The following is a 13007-nucleotide window of genomic DNA, read 5'->3' on the forward strand; positions in this document are numbered from 1 at the left end:
TGACTGTGACTAAGTCTACTTCATTCCACCAATCAGAGTCCACTTTGTGATCATCTCTGATCTTTTGAAAGGCAATCTGGGATACCAGAAAACCCATCTGATTGACACAGATATTGACTCCTTGACTCCTTCCTCTAACTCTGAAGGGATGTTTTCAGAGAGTTTACTGTTGTATTGGTTTGTTGAACATGGGCTTTTGAAAGGATTCGGCATATGAAAATACAATCTGTCTATGAGAGCCTAAATCATGAAACTGCAAAACTGTGGATCTTGTAAAGATCTTATGAATTGCACGGATGAGGTATTGAAAGCAATGTGACTGAAATGTGTCTTCATAGTATGTGGTTTGATGCAAGAAAATTATGTGTGCTCATTTCTAGATTAATGCGAGTTGTGATAGATGCAAGAAAGAGAAACTCTGATCTTGGACTACATGTGTACCTCCAACCTACCATGCTTGAGATGTTGACCTACCTAATCCCAAAACCATCCAAACTCTGTCATTGGTGTTACAATGTTGCCCCAAAAAGTCGCTCCTACCCTTTCCTCCCTCATTTATGTTTTTTATACATATGATTGTACAAAGTAGTCCTCTAATGTTTTCATAGTGTCTTTTTTATATTAAAATAAATTTTCAAATTGATTCAAGAGTTTTATGTGTATGCCTGGTGTTTTGATACCGGTGTCATAGTCCTTCTGTAGCATGGATACCACTGTCATAGACCTTCTGTAGCATGGATACCACTGTCATAGACCTTCTGTAGCATGGATACCACTGTCATACACATTCTGTAGCATGGATACCACTGTCATAGACCTTCTGTAGCATGGATACCACTGTCATAGACCTTCTGTAGCATGGATACCACTGTCATAGACCTTCTGTAGCATGGATACCACTGTCATAGACCTTCTGGAGCATGGATACCACTGTCATAGACCTTCTGTAGCATGGATACCACTGTCATACACATTCTGTAGCATGGATACGACTGTCATAGACCTTCTGTAGCATGGATACCACTGTCATATTCCTTCTGTAGCATGGATACCACTGTCATAGACCTTCTGTAGCATGGATACCACTGTCATAGATATTCTGTAGCATGGATACCACTGTCATAGTTCTTATGTAGCATGGATACCACTGTCATAGTCCTTTTGTAGCATGGATACCACTGTCATAGTCCTTCTGTAGCATGGATACCACTGTCATAGACCTTCTGTAGCATGGATACCACTGTCGTAGACCTTCTGTAGCATGGATACCACTGTCATAGACCTTCTGTAGCATGGATACCACTGGTATAGACCTTCTGTAGCATGGATACCACTGTCATACACATTCTGTAGCATGGATACCACTGTCATAGTCCTTCTGTAGCATGGATACCACTGTCATAGACCTTCTGTAGCATGGATACCGCTGTAATAGTCCTTCTGTAGCATGGATACCACTGTCATAGTCCTTCTGTAGCATGGATACCACTGGTATAGACCTTCTGTAGCATGGATACCACTGTCATACACATTCTGTAGCATGGATACCACTGTCATAGTTATTATGTAGCATGGATACCACTGTCATAGTCCTTCTGTAGCATGGATACCACTGTCATAGACCTTCTGTAGCATGGATACCGCTGTAATAGTCCTTCAGTAGCATGGATACCACTGTCATAGTCCTTCTGTAGCATGGATACCACTGTCATAGACCTTCTGTAGCATGGATACCGCTGTAATAGTCCTTCTGTAGCATGGATGCCACTGTCATAGACCTTCTGTAGCATGGATACCACTGTCATAGACCTTCTGTAGCATGGATACCGCTGTAATAGTCCTTCTGTAGCATGGATACCACTGGTATAGACCTTCTGTAGCATGGATATCACTGTCATACACATTCTGTAGCATGGATACCACTGTCATAGCTATTATGTAGCATGGATACCACTGTCATAGTCCTTCTGTAGCATGGATACCACTGTCATAGACCTTCTGTAGCATGGATACCGCTGTAATAGTCCTTCTGTAGCATGGATACCACTGGTATAGACCTTCTGTAGCATGGATACCACTGTCATACACATTCTGTAGCATGGATACAACTGTCATAGTTATTATGTAGCATGGATACCACTGTCATAGTCCTTCTGTAGCATGGATACCACTGTCATAGACCTTCTGTTGCATGGATACCGCTGTAATAGTCCTTCTGTAGCATGGATGCCACTGTCACAGACTTTCTGTAGCATGGATACCACTGTCATAATAGACCTTCTGTAGCATGGATACCACTGGTATAGACCTTCTGTAGCATGGATACCACTGTCATACACATTCTGTAGCATGGATACCACTGTCATAGACCTTCTGTAGCATGGATGCCACTGTCATAGACCTTCTGTAGCATGGATACCACTGTCATAGACCTTCTGTAGCATGGATACCGCTGTAATAGTCCTTCTGTAGCATGGATGCCACTGTCACAGACTTTCTGTAGCATGGATACCACTGTCATAGACCTTCTGTAGCATGGATACCACTGGTATAGACCTTCTGTAGCATGGATACCACTGTCATACACATTCTGTAGCATGGATACCACTGTCATAGTCCTTCTGTAGCATGGATACCACTGGCATAGACCTTCTGAAGCATGGATACAACTGTCATATACCTTCTGTAGCATGGATACCACTGTCATAGTCCTTCTGTAGCATGGATACCACTGTCATAGTCCTTCTGTAGCATGGATACCACTGTCATAGTCCTTCTGTAGCATGGATACCACTGTCATAGTCCTTCTGTAGCATGGATACCGCTGTAATAGTCCTTCTGTAGCATGGATACCACTGTCATAGTCCTTCTGTAGCATGGATACCACTGTCATAGTCCTTCTGTTTTATTGATACCACTGTCATAGACCTCCTGTAGCATGGATACCACTGGCATAGACCTTCTGAAGCATGGATACAACTGTCATATACCTTCTGTAGCATGGATACCACTGTCATAGTCCTTCTGTTTTATTGATACCACTGTCATAGTCCTTCTGTAGCATGGATACCACTGGCATAGACCTTCTGAAGCATGGATACAACTGTCATATACCTTCTGTAGCATGGATACCACTGTCATAGTCCTTCTGTAGCATGGATACCACTGTCATAGTCCTTCTGTAGCATGGATACCACTGTCATAGACCTTCTGTAGTATGGATACCACTGTCATGGACCTTCTGTAGCATTGATACCACTGTCATAGACCTACTGTAGCATGGATAACACTGTCATAGTTCTTCTGTAGCATGGATACCAATGTCATAGACCTTCTGTAGCATGGATACCAGTGTCATAGACCTTCTGTAGCATGGATACCGCTGTAATAGTCCTTCTGTAGCATGGATGCCACTGTCACAGACCTTCTGTAGCATGGATACCACTGTCATAGACCTTCTGTAGCATGGATACCACTGTCATACACATTCTGTAGCATGGATACCACTGTCATAGTTATTATGTAGCATGGATACCACTGTCATAGTCCTTCTGTAGCATGGATACCACTGTCATAGACCTTCTGTAGCATGGATACCACTGTCATAGACCTTCTGTAGCATGGATACCGCTGTAATAGTCCTTCTGTAGCATGGATACCACTGGTATAGACCTTCTGTAGCATGGATGCCACTGTCACAGACCTTCTGTAGCATGGATACCGCTGTAATAGTCCTTCTGTAGCATGGATACCGCTGTAATAGTCCTTCTGTAGCATGGATACCACTGTCATAGACCTTCTGTAGCATGGATGCCACTGTCACAGACCTTCTGTAGCATGGATACCACTGTCATATACCTTCTGTAGCATGGATACCACTGTCATAGTTATTATGTAGCATGGATACCACTGTCATAGTTATTATGTAGCATGGATACCACTGTCATAGTCCTTCTGTTTTATGGATACCACTGTCATAGACCTTCTGTAGCATGGATACCACTGGTATAGACCTTCTGTAGCGTGGATACCACTGTCATAGACCTTCTGTAGCATGGATACCACTGTCATAGTCCTTCTGTAGCATGGATACCACTGGCATAGACCTTCTGAAGCATGGATACAACTGTCATAGACCTTCTGTAGTATGGATACCACTGTCATGGACCTTCTGTAGCATTGATACCACTGTCATAGACCTACTGTAGCATGGATACCACTGTCATAGTTCTTCTGTAGCATGGATACCAATGTCATAGACCTTCTGTAGCATGGATACCAGTGTGTTTCTGCTCTCTTGCCAGGTTACTGATGGATATACACTGAGGGTATAAAACAAGCTCTTTTCATGACATTCCGTGACATTCACAAGGTGAATCCAGGTTAAACCTATGATCTCTTATTGGTGTCACTTGTTAAATCCACTTCAATCAGTGTAGATGAAGGGAAGGTTACAGGTTAAAGAAGGATTTTTTTAGCCTGAAACAATTGAGATTATGGATTGGATTGTGTATATGTGCCATTCAGAGGGTGAATGAGTAAGACAAAATATGAAGTGCATTTGAACGGGGTATGGTAGTAGGTGCCAGGTCGCAGCGGTTTGCGTGTGTCAAGAACTGCAATGCTGCCTGGTTTTTCATGCTCAACAGTTTCCTGTGTGGATCAAGAATAATCCACCACCCAAAGGACATCCAGCCAACTTGACACAACTGTGGGAAGCATTGGAGTCAACATGGGCCAGCATCCCTGTGGAATGCATTAGACACCTTGTAGAGTCCATGCCCTGACGAATTGAAGCTGTTCTGAGGGAAAATAGTGGAGGTGCAACTAAATATTATAGTGTTCCTAATATTTTGTGCACTCAGTGTTTCATAAGGCCTTACATATGGCCTAGTTTTATCCTAACTCAGTGGTGTTAGGAAACTCCTGGTTTACAGACCATATCAGGTCTGCAAGTCACATTATGCTGACTTTGCAATGTATAATACCTATAGACAGAGTTAGGATATCAAAGTTGGAAATTGTATTAATCAGCAACCCGCAATCAGAATGACTCTTAGTATAATGGAAAATGATGGAAATTGACACTACCTAAACCATTTAAACTGGAATAACCAGTTCAGTAACGGGTGAAATAAATCTAACTAACTGATTGGATTAGTTTAGAAAAATGTGCATGCAAAAACACAGATATTAGAAACAATCCTAAAAATTAAACCCGCAGTAGAGCATAATGGGAAATATGATAATGTGGTTATGGTTTTGATTGGACAGTTTTGCTTTCCACAATGTAAAACAATTAGTCTGGTTGTTAACACCAACACTTTTTTTACACTACTGAGTGTTAATTCCACTCTAGAAGCAAGTCATGTTAGACTTTGTATTGCCATTTGATCGCTAATTTCATTATGATGAATCAATAACAACAAAGTGACAAGAAACAAATAAACTGCAACAAGAAGTTTGTTAAATAGTTTTGATCAGAGATACCCTGTGGACTTGTGTTTGTGCATCGCCACTGAGCTGAGTGAGAGGATACGACACAGTGCACACGCCTCATACACCCATTGCCTGCTCCCAGAGGCTTGTGGGTAATTAAGTGAGAGCGCAGACGGGTCCGCCCATGTGGCGACCATAGGTCCCCTCTGGAGAGGCCACTGAGATGAGAGTTGGGAGGTAGAAAGGGAACGAGAGCGGAAGGACTTAAAGGAGGACTGAAAGTGATGGAGGGAGTGAAAGAGAGAGAGGGGCGGGTTACATAAAGTGATAACCCATTTGAGACAGAGAGAAAAAATAGGAACAATTTTAGAAGCACTACGGAAAAGAAGAAGAATACTTTATTGACACATTTCTCTCGTAGTCTACGGGAATTCGAGTTCTCCCAGAGGTTTGTGGGTAATGAACTCAGAGATACCGACGTGTCCGCCTGTGTGGCGGCCTTATGTCACCCAGGGAGAGACCACTCTGCATTGAGAGTTCACACAGGAAGAGAGAGAAGAAGAGTGGGAGGGAGTAAGATGACAGAGAAAAGGAGAGACATGAACATTTCAAAGACAACAAGTTTAAGAGAGTAAGAAAATCAAAGAGGGAGAGAGAAGTAAGGACAAGAATGAATGGAAAAATTGAGAAAGCAAGGAGACGGAGAGGGCATGGGGTGAGAGAATGACTAAAAAAGAAGGTAGAGAGAAGAGTAGCCCAAGTGAGAGAAACAGAGAGGGAGAGATCTAGCTGTGGGACATCACTAAAAAACATTGAGAGGCGAGAACAGAGACGATTCGAGGTAGTCAGAGTCGGGCCAAGGGAAAAGGAACAGGGAAAATCCATTGTGTTGATGCTGGTGTCATGTTTCCCTGTCCTAAAACTCCCTGCTCTGTGGCCAACAGACAGTTCAGTCCCCCAGGCTCTCCAACCCAGTCTGGCAGAGAAACACGCAGAACAAAAGTGATGGATGGAACAGCACGACAGGAGAAGGGAGGAACGTAGTTGTAGATTTACTTAAAGGTCAGATGAAAACAGGTGTGATTTCATTACAACTACAGGTCTTGAACTTGTGGAAAGTTATCCATTCAGTTGATATACTGTAAATTAATGTAATCAAGTCTTACAATGCATTACAGGGTGATATAATACACTGTAAACTTAATAGACGCATTTTAGACACAGGTTGTTCAAAGACAGTGTTACCACCACAAGCGCCCTGCGGATTTTGCCTAGCTCTAGTTATGAATGCACTTATAACAGTCCTAAAGTATTTTATTAACAGTAGTTGTATATACTTTATTATATGAAGCGTGACCAGGTAACTCAGTTTCCTCCTCCATACCATTCTGGATCAGATCCCCCTAAGTGCCTCTCTTGGCATTGGCAGGGACAGGAGAGTGACTGGATCAGGGCAACTTCCCTGTCACAATGGCATTGGAATCCTATTTATCAGAAAGCGCTTCCGTTGCGCTTCATCAACATTCTAGTCTCACTGATCCGTAGAGGGGTCCACTGCAGAGACCCCAGTGGAACACTGGAGTGAAAATCTAAGCACCGGAGCGAGCAATTGTTGCTCTAGACAATAGTTTGTGGCGGAGCCCTCCAAGCACTCTGGAGTGTTTGGCACAATGCAGGAGTGTCGTGGGGGAGATTCAAGGACTCAAAGTAGCTGGGATGAACCTCACTTAAGCTATCACACATGCACCTGCCTCCAAACACACACATGACCATATGCACATTATTATCCTACTGTCATGGCTAACATCAAGCATCACACAAGCATTGTAGAAACCACAAATTGTCCATTAAGACAATTATTTTGTATCCCTATCACTGGTGTGACTTCTTTAAAGTGCTGTAATGGGAGAGTCAACATGACTGCTTCGGGCCCTGCTCAGACTTTTTCACTAGTGTCGTGTGTTTCCCACCTTCCATGGATGTCTGAGAAGGAGGGTGTGAGGAGGTGCAATGTTTCCCAGCGGAGGTGCCTCGTAGCTGGGGTAATGCGACAGCACACGCAGCCTCTCTTTTCAGCACCAGCTTCCTAGTGAGAGCTGACCAGGCGTGAGAGCTCCAAATGAGCCACTTCAAACGCTGTCTCTCGGCGTATGTTAAAGTTACATCGTTTGCTGCTTCTCACACAAACACACAGGTGGTTTTCTGCTGGATTAGGACTTTTGGGTGTGATGTGATTCCCAGTAGGTGCTTACATGGATGTGACCTTTGTCCAATGAAAGGAGTGGAAGATATGAACATTTGACACTGTGATGCTGGGTGGTACCATGGACAGCCCTGTCAAACCCCTTTTTTTGTCTCACACCTTTTTTAACTAGGGAAGATCTTGTGATCTTTGCCAATGATGTGCAGTAACTCGAGTTTTTCTAGCATGTGTTTCTGCGAGGCACAGATCCTGGGCTAACACTCAGATTGTGGGAGGATGTTTGTTTCAAACAAACACATGAGTGAATTCTTTTCATGTCACATTCATTTGCCCATCCTATCTCTCCCCACCCCTCTCTCTTCTTTAACTAGGCATCCTTTCCCTCTAACTCATTGTTTCTGTCCATTTCTCCGTATCTCTATCACTTGTTCTGTCCATTTATCTATATCTCTATCACTTGTTCTGTCCATTTCTCCATATCTCTATCACTTGTTCTGTCCATTTCCCTATATCTCTACCTATGACTGTTTCTGTCCATTTCTCTATATCTCTATCACTTGTTCTGTCCATTTCTCTATATCTCTACCTATGACTGTTTCTGTCCATTTCTCCATATCTCTATCACTTGTTCTGTCCATTTCTCTATATCTCTATCACTTGTTCTGTCCATTTCCCTATATCTCCATCACTTGTTCTGTCCATTTCTCTATATCTCTATCACTTGTTCTGTCCATTTCTCTATATCTCCATCACTTGTTCTGTCCATTTCTCTATATCTCTATCACTTGTTCTGTCCATTTCTCTATATCTCCATCACTTGTTCTGTCCATTTCTCTATATCTCTATCACTTGTTCTGTCCATTTCTCTATATCTCCATCACTTGTTCTGTCCATTTCTATATATCTCTATCACTTGTTCTGTCCATTTCTCTATATCTCTAGTTCTGTTTCTGTCCATTCCTTTCTATCTCTCTCTGTTTCTGACAATTTCTCTATATCTCTATCTATCTCTGTTTCTGTCCATATCTCAATCTCTGTTTCTGTCAATTTCTCTATATCTGTACCTATGACTGTTTCTGTCCATTTCCCTATATCTGTACCTATGATTGTTTCTGTCCATTTCTCTATATCTGTACCTATGACTGTTTCTGTCCATTTCTCTATATCTCTATCACTGTTTCTGTCCATTCCTTTCTGTCTCTCTCACAGAAACAGAGATATAGATATAGAAAGAAATTGACAGGAAGAGAGATAGAGATATAGAGAAATGGTCAGAAACAGAGACAGAGATATAGAAAGAAATGGATAGAAACAGAACTAGAGATATGGCGAAATTGACAGAAACAGACATAGATAGAGATATAGGGAAATGGACAGAAACAGTCATAGGTACAGATATAGAGAAATGGACAGAAACAATCATAGGTACAGATATAGAGAAATGGACAGAAATAGAGATAGAGATATAGAGAAATGGACAGAAAGAGAGATAGATAAAGGAAAGGCTAGTCCTCTATGGGTTTTATCTCTCAGGAGAAATTCTTTACATAGTCTTGGATTCCCCATTGAAGAGAAATGGACAGAAACAGAACTAGAGAAATAGAGAAATGGTCAGAAAGAGAGATAGATAAAGGAAAGGCTAGTCCTCTATGGGTTTTATCTCTCAGGAGAAATTCTTTACATAGTCTTGGATGCCCCATTGTAAAAAACATTTAAGCTTATCCACTAAAGTGGAAAAAACTTTAGTAAAAAAGAGGGAGACATTGAAACAAGTACAGAAATCTGATCAATACATTAATCTTGATACAATTCACTTTACCAGCTAAAATAAAATGCAGAATACTCCATCTCTGAAAGTCCAGTTTAAGTTTGGTAATCAAGGGAGTAAAGTTCTCATTGTGGAGGGAAGAGAAGTTAGGGCTGATATTGATCCCTAAATATTTAAAGCCAGACTGGAACATACAAAATGCCTCACAGCTGATCTCTCAAATTCACAACACCTCGGATGTTTTAACAGTTAGTCTACTGAAAATACAGGTGTTATACACCATTCTTTAGCTTAGAATCTTGGTAATTGAACAGCTTTGTTTGATTTACAAAAGGCTTTACGGCAAAAGCATAGCATTTGATCATCTAAGGTCAATGGCTCACCCACTTCCTGCATTAACATGAATTCATAACCTGCACAGGTGTCACAAAACACAAAAATTGCGATAAAATAAATCACTTACCTTTGAAGATCTTCATTTTTTTGTAATCCAAAGGGTCCCAGTTACACAACGAATGGTCGTTTTGTTAGATAAAGTCCTTCTTTATATCCCAGAAATGTTTGTTTATTTGGCGCGTTTGATTCAGAAATGCACCTGTTCCAACTCGCCCAACATGCCTACAAAGGAATCTAAAAAGTTACCTGTAAACGATTTAAACAATGTTTCTAATCCAACCTCAAGTAACCTAATATGTAAATAATCGATCAAATTTAAGACAGTTTATTCTGTGTTCAATACCAGAGAATAATAATGAGGAGCACGCACTCATTCACGCGTGCCAAAAGACTAGAGTCCCTCTGAGGGATACTTCAAAAGAATACGAATACTTTTTGTAACAACTGTTGACCTCTAGTGGAAGCCAGAGGAACTACAATCTGGGTCCTAATTATTAGACTTCCACATTGAAAAGCCAAATGACCTAAAAAAATTGTCCTCTGGGTTTCACCTGCCAAATCAGTTCTGTTATACTCACAGACATTATTCAGTTTTAGAGTGTTTATAGTGTTTTCTATCCTATACTGCCATGCATATGCATATCCGAGCTTCTGGGCCTGAGTAACAGGTAGTTTACTTTGGGCACCTCAGTCATCCAAACTTCCGAATACTGCCCCCTAGCCTTAAAAAGTTAAAAGGTAATTTATTACCTTCACGAGTAGAGTCTCAGTATTATGATGAGGTCTAAAACCAGACTGAAGAATTTCATATACATTGTTGTTTTCAGGAATGCAGTGAGTTGCTGCGCAACAGCATTTTCTAATATTTTTGAGAGGAATGGGAGATTCGATATAGGTCAATTTTTTTCTGGGTCAAGGTTTGGCTTTTTTAAGAGAGGCTTTATTACTGCCACTTAGTGAGTTTGGTACACATCTGTTGGATAGGTAGCCGTTTATTATATTCAACATAGGAGGGCCAAGCACAGGAAGCAGCTCTATCAGTAGTTTAGTTGGAATAGGGTCCAGTACGCAGCTTGAAGATTTCGAGGCCAAGATTATTTTCATCAATATGTCAAGAGATATAGGATTAAACAATGTGAGTGGCTCACTTGATCCTCGGTCCTGGAATGTTCTGCAGACTCAGGACAACTGACCTTTGGAGAAATACGCAGATTTAAAGAGGAGTCTGTAATTTGCTTTCTAATGATTATGATCTTTTCATCAAAGAAGTTCATGAATTTATCACTGCTGAAGTGAAAGCCATCCTCTTTTGGGGAATGCTGCTTTTTCGTTAACTTTCTCTGTCTCTCTCTGTTTCTGTCCTTTTCTCTATATCTCTCCCTTTCTCTCATCTCCTCAGCTCCTTCCTTCCCCTTATACCCCCAGTCTATGAAGTTTTGTGAGACAAACACAGCACATGCTTGCTACACACTATAATATACAGAGAACATACACTACAGCTTGGGGCTCCTCAACTGACAGCTTCATTAAATAGTACCCGCAAAACACAAGTCACAACGTCAACAGTGAAGAGGCGACTCCGGGATAATGGCCTTCCAGAATAGCCAATAAAAAGAAAAGATTAAGATGGGCAAAAGAACACAGACACTGGACAGAGGAACTCTGCCTAGAAGGCCAGCATCTTCAATGTTGACGTTGAGACTGGTGTTTTGCGGGTACTATTTCATGAAGCTGACATTTGAGGACTTGTGAGGTGTCTATTTCTCAAACTAGACACCTAATGCACTTGCCATCTTGCTCAGTTATGCACCGGGGCCTCCCACTCCTCTTCATTTTCTGGTTAGAGCCAGTTTGTGCTGTTCTGTGAAGGGAGAAGTACACAGAGTTGTATGAGATCTTCAGTTTCTTGGCAATTTCTCACATGGAACAGACTTCATTTCTTAGAACAAGAATAGACTGATGAGTTTCAGATGACAGTTATTTGTTTCTGGCCATTTTGAGCCTGTAATCGAACCCACAAATGCTGAAGCTCCAGATACTCAACTAGTCTGTTGAAGGCCAGTTGTATTGCTTCTTTAATCAGAGCAACAGCTTTCAGCTGTGCTAACATAATTGCAAAAGGGTTTTCTAATGATCAATTAGCCTTTTAAAATGATAAACTTGGATAAGCTAACACAATGTGCCATTGGAGTGATGGTTGCTGATAATGGACCTCTGTACGCCTATGCAGATATTCCATAAGAAAATCTGCCTTTTCCAGCTACAATAGTCATTTCCAATATTAACAATGTCTACACTGTATTTCTGATCATTTAGATGTTATTTCAATGGACAAAAAATGCTTTTCTTTCAAAAACAAGGACATTTGTAAGTGACCCCAAACTTTTGAACGGTGGTGTACGTTTCACCTTTTCTTCCCCTCACTTATCTCTCCGCTCTTTTCATCCGTCCTTTCAGGGGAATGGATACTTTCCTATCCTCTGCTTCATCTGAAAGACTAACTGGGGAAATGAGTAAGGAATTGCAGGTACATGAGAAGCACATCAAGGCACCTTCGTGTGTGAATTGCGCTTCGTGTGTGAATTGTTATCATACGTGAATATGTAAACGTAGACTTACCATGAGAGGGACATTTCATGTGTTTCTCTCTGTAAGGTACTCCGCTAACGTCTCCTTGCAAATATTGAAGATTCTCCTCCTACCGGTTTACAGATATTCGTGCTGCAGTGAATTTCTTGAGGCAAACTGTGACTCGACCGTCAAAGTTAAATTGACCCAATGCCGCCAATGTTTCTAACACGTCATCCCTCATCCCTCTCCAACGGTTGTGTAACAGAATAATTAGTCCATTCTGTCACAACAGCTAGACGCATATTACGCTGTCTAGACTAGACCGAGCTTCCTTTCTGCCTGATGAAGTGACCCAAACATTAAGCTGTCTAGATTAGACAGAGCTACCTTCATTCTGGACTGATGAAGTGACCCAAACATTGTATCGGAAGATCCAGAGACTCACACTGTCGCTGTCTCTTTCAATATGTCACGGTTGTCGCTTGCTGAATAATAATGACTATATGATTTTATTTTCACACACTTTTTCCTTCTCAAACTCAAAATTGCTAAACAGAACAACCGGAAAACAACAACTAAAATGGACATGAGTCATACTTTGACGTATAAAGACTAAATAGAGGACATGAC

The sequence above is a fragment of the Oncorhynchus masou genome, chromosome 12 (genome assembly GCF_036934945.1).
Source record: "Oncorhynchus masou masou isolate Uvic2021 chromosome 12, UVic_Omas_1.1, whole genome shotgun sequence".
NCBI classification, from domain to species: domain Eukaryota; kingdom Metazoa; phylum Chordata; class Actinopteri; order Salmoniformes; family Salmonidae; genus Oncorhynchus; species Oncorhynchus masou.